A 10,779-nucleotide genomic window follows, 5' to 3' on the forward strand; every position below is an offset into this window, starting at 1 on the left:
ATTCCATATATGTGGAAGCGGTATCCGTCAATTGGTCTCTGTCATGCGTTAAAAAATTGCCGGGTGTAGCGATATTTTACGCATCCTGACGCCTTTCTGTGTGGAGATCTCCCAAATGTGACTTATTTTGTGGGGATTCCGTCTTTTTTTTTGCACCAAAGCATCCATCTGTCTAGAAGTCTGTGCGTCAAAAGAAAGATAACGCATATGTTTGACGCACTTATGGAATCATATTTTACGCATGACGGATCCGCATGACACATATATGCGTATATGGAATCTTAGCTTTAGTCATCATTAAATGTCTGACCATATCTGTGTAGATGGCCCATCTGTAAATCACATCTAAGGAACTAGGATGGGCTAAAGTTGTTGGGTAAAATCTCATCTTGATAACCTCTTCTATGTCATCTTTTTCTTCGTCTGCTATTTTTCATTATGTCCACCTTTTAGTTGTATGATTGTAACACTTTCAAGGTTTTTCATCCTGAAATCTTCGTTTTATTGATGCCTATCAGAGGGTAGTGGAAAGGTTTACTTGTTGGTAGGTCAATGAAACCATGATCCTGTACACTGTCTACAGGTCTGCATGATTAAGATCGCCATTGCACACTATATGGCATTGTCAGTCATCAATAGCCCAATATTCCAGTTGATAGCTTCCTTTTTGTTTCTACTAAATTTGACTAGCAAAATCTGAGAGCAACTGGGTTTTCACAACAGCTAAAAAGTGGAAACACTGGATAATTACTCAATTATTTGGGCCATAAAGCTTTTTTCATACATAGCTGAGATTTTACTCAAATTTGAAACAGTTATTTTAAAGAATCATTATTGATTGTATTAAAGAAAACCAATATATCATGCTTTTATTGATGGGTTTCCTTATTTTTGTGTGTCAAATTAAGCATACTATTTGATTAATTGGTGTTTCTAATGAATTATCAAGTATTCTTAATCATATCATTATGTTCATATTGCATATAATTAAGAGTTTAACCAATCATAAATGTTTATGTCTGTACAGTCTGGATAAACAAAAAAAGACTTTTCGACCTTTTTTGATCGGTCACCCATTAGAATTCTTCTAATTTAGCTAAGTTTGAATTAATTATGGACATGTGAGACAAACTGGTATTTTTCCAAGTCATTAGAACACCTATACTTTCTATTCATATAAGTATTAGAATTTTGATTTTCATAAATGAAAATGAGGGAACCCATCTTTAAGGTACAATGTCTCTGGTATTATCAAATTAATGTTCAAAATTTAACTTTCTTGATGCAAGGGATATTATGAATTATGAATTTGAGTAACAACTAAGCTGACCATATTTGGTTCTGAGAGAACCTGACAAAAATCTCAATCTCCCTTCACTATGTATTGTCAGTATTAAGGAATTAATATGTGAAACATAGGTCAATAAGTTTAACATCTCTTATTACAGAACCTATTGATCCACCACCTAAAACATATATTACAAAGGAGAAATTTGATTATTTTAAACCTTCAATACAGGTGGAAATGGAGAACCCTGATAAAACTGACACTGTTTCTGAAATTTACATCAGAGGTGAGAGACAAATTCTTACTTATTTTTATGAAATTATTGAATGATACAAAAAGTTTTAAAGGAAATCGGTTTTCATTTGCACATATACAAGCTTATATTCATTTAAATGCAAGTGATTATTACATTGTATTAGGGGGTGAGAGCTGATACTGGGCCGACTCTCAAAAGCACTAACACAGGCATCCGAATTTTTCTTACCTTGAGAAGAAATGAAAATGAAATGAAATTTTACATCCTACTTACATTGAGGAGGATTCAAACCTACAGCACATAATTGCCTAGCAGACGACAATCCAACTCGCTACTAACTGAGTTATTCCACTGCCACTTTATGGTTGCTAGGCATATAAACTAAAGATACATGATAAGTATATACATATATATGATTATGAAGCCAAGAATATGGTACTAATATGTCTCAAAATATTGTTGTTACAAAATAAAATACACTTCGGATGTTATTATAAATTTTGTTATGATTTAGGTTGGAAAATCGATGACACCCTGATGCATATATTTAGACAGTGTTGGCCTGCCATAGAACGGTTACATACAATAAAGTAAGTATATTGGTTTTTGTCAAATTTGTTTTGGGATACATTCTCTTTCCACTCCTACCCTACTGTGAAATAATAACTCATGTGAGACAAATTTAAAATATAAAATCCTGTTGGTGAATGATAAATTTTTAGGGGTTTCCTGTAGATTTCCGAATATAATGCAGTTTTTTTTTCACCCCAAAATGTGTCCTGTACAGAAGGGGTGCGGACTATAAGCTTACACAGAGAATTAAGTTTTGTGTATTTTTTTGGGAATCGATGTTGAAGATCCGCCATTGTCACTTCCTTCATTGTTATGTTGTCATGGTACTAGTAAAACCAGAAAATTTTAGTTCTCACACATACTAAATTTAATGATTCCACAGTACTTACTATAATTGTTTTGCATGTAAGGACAGTCTACTCATTGATAATTTTGTATCCTGCTATGTTAATCTTAAGTAATGATGACTGTTGAAGAAAATTTTGTTTTTATTTCTAGTTTATGGCATGCTGGTTTAAAAGGCTCAACTCTGAATATTTTAGGCTCATTCTTACCAGTTTGTGCTAACCTCAAGTAAGTTTGAATTTGTTGAATATTTATTGTTGACTGATATTGGTCAAAGTGTCGAGGTAAGAGAATTTTGGAGTTATTTTTTGATGGACTTATCTTAACCATTGAATATATTTCAGAAATTTAATATTAGATGGAAATACTGTAGAAGAAGAAAATTTCTTTGAAGTTATGACTGATGAATGTTTGTAAGTTAACTAATCATTTTTGTTATGAAATTTTGTATGAAAAGAAACAATTATATCCAATAAATATATCATTTATTTGTTGTCTATGGTAGAGTGATGAAAAACATAACTGACTTCAGAGATAACAGGATTTTTGCCTCATTGAAAGAAGACCTTAGTCACAGCATTGCAACTAATATTTCACACAAATTCATAGAGATGGATGATGTATCTGAATTTGAGATTGCTAATGAATACAGAGGAACCTCGTTTATCCGCACATTCCCGTTCCCGATGAAATCGTGCGGTTTAACGAATTTCCGGATAGTTGAAACATGCCCTTCTCGTAATAATTAGAGTTATATCCCTTCCCATTTCCACATATGACGATTATCAATTTTCAGAATACAGAATTTATCATTAAGATATTGTAATATGACTGATAAAGGAGCTGATGGTATAGGTACAGCTCTTGGTACACCTAAAAAATCTAATACCAAATTACTGTCTTTAAACCTAAATGGTAATTTGATAACTGATAAGGGAGCAGAACATATATCTAGGGTGAGTTTTGGTACCATTTTTATAACAGCACACTCATGCCTAATTTGGCAAATATATTACACTTATATTACTGAATATTAGCGCTTATATTTTCAATGCAATTCTTCCCAGGTATGAGGTGCTAAGGCAAAGGACTTAATCTTTGAGCTACTGGATTTACATCAACTGGTAGAAAATGGCGGCATCTGTGAGGTTGATCAATCAACCTGTGTAGATGACATTTGTAGTTATCTATTTGGTTTCATTTGCAGAGGTTTCTGCATGTGGACAAGGTTTTTGAAGGTCATTCTTCAACTTATTGGATTTGAGCTCTCAGTTCAAGCTTAAAAAGTTATTGAAATTGACCTCCAATAGAATGATTACAGTGTTGGTAATAAATTGTTGTTTATTTGTTTATTTATTCTAGGGATTAAGAATAAATAGAAGTTTATTATCATTATCAATGTCTAGTAATAAAATAGGAGATAAAGGTGTGGCCAAATTAGCAGAGGTATTTCATTTTTATTTTCAAAACTTATGGTTGCCTATGCAGTAAATGGAGAAATAATTTATTCCAATGAGAATGCAAATTTTTTCTGGTCTTAGATCTGACAAAATTGTTATACAGCCATGTTCAAGATAAAAGTTCAACTGAACACAAAATAAAGAAGAATATTGTTAGATCATGGACCTGCAGCATGAAACAGGAAACAAAACATCAAAATCTGTATTATAATCATATTGGAATTTCACCAAATCAAGGTTATAGGTTATTTTTGACAAGAGCCATTTGTTATTTTGTTTATTGTGTTTTATGAAACCTATTTTAATTTTCAGTCATTATCAAGATTTCCATTAACACATGAAGAAGTTGTAGAAAAGAGAAGACTAACTTCAGAGAAAGGCTCTCCAGAGAGAAAATCTGTGAGTTTTAAACCCAACACTTTTTTGATTACTTTAGCTAATTATTGTGTACCAGCAAGTACTTCTACTAAGTGCGCCTTAATGTAGATAATAAGTATAATGAGTCTAAGAAGTTAGAACATAAGGTCTCTAATAATTGATTGGAGCCGCGGTGGCTCAGTGAGTTAAACGCTTGCTAGCTAACCTGAAGGTCCAGGGTTCAGTCCCGGCATAGGTCGAGATAATACCTTCGGATTTTTCAACCCAGTTTCCCCCTGTCAGTGATGCAGGTGAGAGGGGCTGACATGGAAAAAGCGTCTAGTCGTTCGGATGGCACAATAAACCGATGCCCAGTGTGCTACAGGCTGTGCACATTAAAGATCCCTCGACAGTTGGAAATCGAAAAAAAGCAGGCTAATGCTACTGTCCTGGCAAAATTTCCACCATTGCACTGCGGCTGCCTGTCTTCATTAGCCCACATGGTGCAGAAAAGTAGGATGTAAAACTCCATTCATTTTCATTTCATTTCTAATAATTGATTGTGTATCGTTGATACCCTTTTTGCTAGCTTGTGTATGGCATAAGACATTTGGTACAATGACTACATGTAAAGCAATGCCTTTATTATAGTGTACATTACTTCATTTCATTTGTGACAAAACGATAATATAAGATGCTATTTAATGTTGTAGCCACCACCAAGTAGAAGAGCTCATTCTAATGATAGACCAGGCAGTGTTAGATCTAATACACAGACAGAGAAAGATAAATCTAAACGTGATAAACCTTCAGCCAAGAAGAAGGTAGGTCCTAACGCAATCTATGAACTTTATTTTATGAAAGGGATTGCCATGGTAACTGATAAGTTCTTCAATTAATGAACTTATATTATGGAAATGCTAATTTCCATTTTAACTGATAAGTATTTCAATCGAAGAACCTTATTCTATAAAAGAGGTTGGTTGCCATGGTAACCAATAAGTTCATTGAAAGACTTTCTGAATATTTAAAAAATATCTTATAATTCTGAAATGTTCCAATCTGCTGCCATAGAAGTTGAATGAGGTAATTTGAACTTATAGTCAATTGATTCTAACATTTCATTTTAGGATGCTAAAGGTAAAGATGCCAAAGAAGATGAGAAGAAGGGAACCAAAGGAAAAGATGATAAAGCTGGAACTAAAAAAGGTATGTGATTCTATTCTGAAGTATGAAATGACATGTGAGCACTATATGCATGGAATGAAACCACTAATGATGTAGTGTGATTTAAAATTTTACGGCAAAGTCTTGGCTTAGCTTGACACTAATCAAACAATTTTTTTTATTAAGCACAATTCATGACACCATTTATTAAAAGGAAAATTGCTTGATTTAAAGAAATAACTCCAATAAGATTTTTGTCAGTTATAAAATTCATATTTTACAAAGATAACAGCTTACCAGTATCCTCTTGACAAGCAGATCCTAGCCTAAACCTTTCTGGAATGCTCTCTCTCAAATTATCCATAAAAATAAGGTCAGATTTGATCAAGGTTTATTTGGGATTATACCTTTAATCTAGCAATTTTCATTTGAAGCATTTTGGTTTGAAATCAGCTTTAATTTTAATTGTAGCTTATTGCATGAATTATGACATGATTATCATGATTGGTCATTATAACAAAATAATCACTGTGAATAATAACACAATAATCACCACAAATTACAGTTCTATCATGAATTACAACACAATAATCACAATGAATCATACCATATTCATCACCATAAATTAATCATTGTGAATTATTATTCACTATGAATCAAACACAGTTATTAACATGAATCATAGAATTAATCACCATGAATTATTAATCACCATGAATCAAACACAGTTATTTTCATGAATCATAGAATTAATCTCCATGAATTATTAATCACCATGAATCAAACACAGTTATTATCATGAATCATAGAATTAATCACCATGAATTATTAATCACCATGAATCTAACACAGTTATTATCATGAATCATAGAATTAATCACCATGACTTATTAATCACCATGAATCAAACACAGTTATTATCATGCATCATAGAATTAATCAACATGAATTATTAATTACCTTGAATTATTAACCACTGTGTGAATTATTAATTTCCATGAATTATAGCACACTAATTATTTAATTAATTATTAATTATATAATTATATATAGCACCGTAATCAACATGAATTATGAAGCAATCTTCAGCTTGGATTTTAGCACAAAATCATGAATAAGCTTATATATAACACATTAATAAACATTAATCACTATGATTTATAGCTTTAATAATCACTATAAATTTATTCTTGCATGTGTTTTTTTCTTCCACTAGAATTGCGTGGCACAAGAGGTTAATATTTTACAATTATATTTGTTTCTATCATGGTTACAGGATTGCTTTTTATTATTGACAGCTTTGCTTTATATATTTAATCATTGTGCGTGGTGCTTTTTTTGGCTTTGGTACTATGTGTGTGTATATAGCTATGTGTTATTTAGTTAGATATACTTTGACTGTAAACCAGGTTATCTCATAAGTATTAATAGGCATTCAAAAATTTTTGGATTCAACTTTTTCCTGTTGCTTTAACTTAGATTTTGCTTGTTCACAATGTCAAGCTATTACCAACTTCGTCTTATACCTTGACTGCAATAACCATATATTTTTTGAATCACAGAATGTAGCGATTTGATTTGATTGTACACTAGTTGTACAGCCAATCAATTCCCTCGACAGAAGGTCTGTAAACATTATATAGCTTATTGTTTACAGATGTTGGTGTCTCTGATTGGCTGTATTCGCTAATGCACAGTCCAATCAATTAGCTGTATTTAAAATCTTCTGTAAACATTATAGCTTATTGTTTACAGATGTTGATGTCTCTGATTGGCTGTATTCTCTAATGCACAATCCAATCAATTCGCTGTATTTAAAATCTTCTGTAAACATTATAGCTTATTGTTTACAGATGTTGATATCTCTGATTGGCTGTATTCACTAATGCACAATCCAATCAATTCGCTGTATTTAAAATCTTCTGTTACACACAAAAGGTGGCTATTGCAGTCAAGGTATTAGCCACAGTTGACATTGTGAAGCTGAGACTTTTGATAAATTTAAATCTGAAGATGTTTGTATCTCAAGAAAAACCTGGTTTTTAGTCAGAAATATCTTCTTAGTGATTTATTACTTTTTGAGTATACATATGTATTTGGTTATTTGGAATTTGGTTATTCTGATTTTGTCTTTATGTAAATTAGCTGGAAATGCCAGTACAATTGGTCGAGGCTCAGGGGGTGAGTGAAAATTAAGAGTTTTATTTTTCATTTTATTTCAATAGTTCATTATTTTACAGTTTAGTTTTTTTCTCTCTGCTGTTCAGTTTTGTTTTTGATTTTCAATGTTATGTTTGATATAGAAGCATTTTTGTGTTAGTATAACTATAAGAGTAAGCTTATAGAATTTGATTGCTAGATAGTTGTTGAAAAAGTGATTTTCAGATAAACCCTGGTTAAGTTACTTGCCATCCATAATCTAACGATGTTATTCTGTAGATCGTGTTCAATGCTCAATTATTTTAAACCAACTGAAATCACTGTTTGAAACCGAGGTGCATAAGTACACACTCGGATCATGGATGGTGAGTGAAGTAACCCATTGAGAAAACCAAATACAAATTAATTAGGTCTTCATTCATCAGATTGCTCTTGTCAGAATTGTTACAATTTGGACTGAATGATTATTATGTGGGATTGCAATTCATATTGTACAGGTTTAAGATCAATCGTTTTTTAGTCTCAGAAACTGGATTTTTTTTAGCTAATCAGTAATAGTGTTGACAGCTCACTGTCGAAATTTGAGCCTTCAAATCGAAGTGTGTACAGAATTATTAGCGTATGAAAGTTAAAATGATTTCACATCTTTCCTTGAGAAAGTATATTGGAAGAAATTATGTGCTTTTCGTCCAGTTCTAGTAGCTCTGAAGACTATTTACATATCTCTATAAATAAGACAAGATTTGAACAACATTTAGAAGTGGAGAGTAGATATAACAAAAAACACAAGGGGTATGGTATAACTCACTTCTTTAATAACAAAGCACATAACGTTTCAACACAATTTTCACTTGACATCTGATGAAAATTGTGTTGAATCGTTATGTGCTTTGTTATTAAAGAAGTGAGTTATACCATACCCCTTGTGTTTTTTGTTAAATATAAATAAGACTATTAAATTAGCTTTAGTAGTGATTTAGATTTTTTTTCCCTTTTTTAATCACAATGGCACTTTTATTACATTTCACTTTTAACTATTTTGTGCACCATTTTTTTCTCTTTTTAACAGTAAGACTTATTTCACTAGTGAATGGTATGGTATATGATCTCTTTTTTGATAAATTTTTTGTTGTTTGTCTTTTTTGTTGTATTGAAAAACTGGACGATCATAAGATACAAAAGGTTATCCAGCTGTCCAATTCTCTCTCTCCAACTGTCAAAACTGTAGCTTTATGGAGGCATATATGACTCGCATTCAAATTGACGACCAAACTTTAGATTTAGGTAGTTTATAACTGCATCTAGACCTTTGCCTCATTTTTATGTGGACGTATATTGTCGGCACCCGGTCCGTCCGTAGATTTTTTGATGGAATCAAATGAAATTCGGTATGTGTATACCTATTCATAAAATGAAGATCAAGTTCGAATTTGAGCTATTTTTGACTGTTAGAAGCAGAGTTATTGCCCTTGCCCCAAAATCTTGAATATTTACCATCCATATGCCGTGGTGGGCGTATATGGCTGTGGTCCACTATCTTTACATGTATTGCTATACAGTTATGGCATAGTGTCATAGGTCACGTCCTTTCTGTTTGGCTTAACTTGACATAAATATTGCTTTGGCTTAAAGAATAAGTCTTCTGACCCTTGATGAAATTTAAAAAAAAAATCAAACTTTATAATACTTTTATTGTAAGATTTTTGAGAAATTGGACCCAGAAGTGCAGTTTTTGTAAGATATGTCTCTTTCCTTTGGTTTGCCATCAGATATCTGAAGTTAAAACAAAGATTTCAGCTGTTATTCTTGACATAAATAGAAATGATATTTTAAAAGTATAGCTTGCATGTAGATAGTGTTTTATGTACAGGATATATTTGTATGGTTTGATAGATGCCTACCTTAGTTAACATGGTAATTCATAGAATATGGAAATTGCTTCTCTAAATATTGAAAGTATTGATCATGTATAGCATGCTAGTCATTATTTCCTAAATTGAATTATTCCCTTCCATTCATGGTTGTATGCTTATTACAGATGAATTTATTTCATGATTTGGAATATCTATGATAAAATGACATGTCTGTGCTATTTTGATGTTGAAGCAAAAAATGTTACTTTCCAAATAACTTTAAATGCACTTTGTTAATGTATAGTGTTCAAGAATAATTAAAAAAAAAAATTGAAATGGTCATCAAAAGTGAAAAAATTATTTTGATTACAGCTTCAATAGCAGCAGATACTGGTAAAACTGCTGGTAAAACTAAAGATAAAAAGAAGAAAACAGTGACACAAGATCAGGAGGTAGGGTAAATCATTTAAGTCTTGTTGGTAGGCATACTCAGTGTGGTTTGAAGATGTTGATTGTCAATAATGGGCAGTTTTAGACACCTCTGACTTTGTCATTAGAATCCTTCTTACCTACAGTAACAATGAATTCGAATGAATTTGCTTATGAATTAGCTATTCCACTGTTTAATGTCACTATTCATTCTCTTGATAAAGACCTATATTAGCATTTGAAAGACTATATTTATTTATTGTTATATGCCCATATCTCTCTATGTGGACGTATATTTTCGGTCCATAAACATTTGCTTGTAAACGCTCTAAAAACTAGATTGTATGATGGAATCAAATGAAATTCGGTATGTTTATACATATTCATAAAACAAAGATCAAGTTCGAATTTGAGCTATTTTCGACCGTTAAAAGCAGAGTTATTGCCCTCGCCAAAATCTTGAATATTTACCATCCACATGCTGTAGTGGGCGTATATGGCTGTGGTCCACTATCTTTTTTTCATTTTATTGCCATTTACAACTTCTTGTACTGGATTCTTTTTTTGAATGAAAGTAAAAAATAATTGTTCTATTGTACAGCCAACTGAAGTTTCTGAAACAATTAATGCATTATTAGAAAGTGCTGATTATATAGAAGGTAACTTATGGATGGCTGGAAATAGAGTTCTTATCAATTTGAATTTATCAAGTAAGTTCTTATTTTCATTCACCATGAATCCTAAAGGAGCAAAACAAAATTTGTTGCTTATGTGTGATTCAGAAACTTTCAATATGCCAGTGCTATAAATAGCTTTCACAGATAACAAAGAGTATTTTACATTGCATGATGAACCTGGTTTTTATTTGGGGGTGGATTCTCGGAAGCACTG

The sequence above is a fragment of the Lottia gigantea genome (assembly GCF_000327385.1).
Source record: "Lottia gigantea unplaced genomic scaffold LOTGIsca_151, whole genome shotgun sequence".
Taxonomy (NCBI): domain Eukaryota; kingdom Metazoa; phylum Mollusca; class Gastropoda; family Lottiidae; genus Lottia; species Lottia gigantea.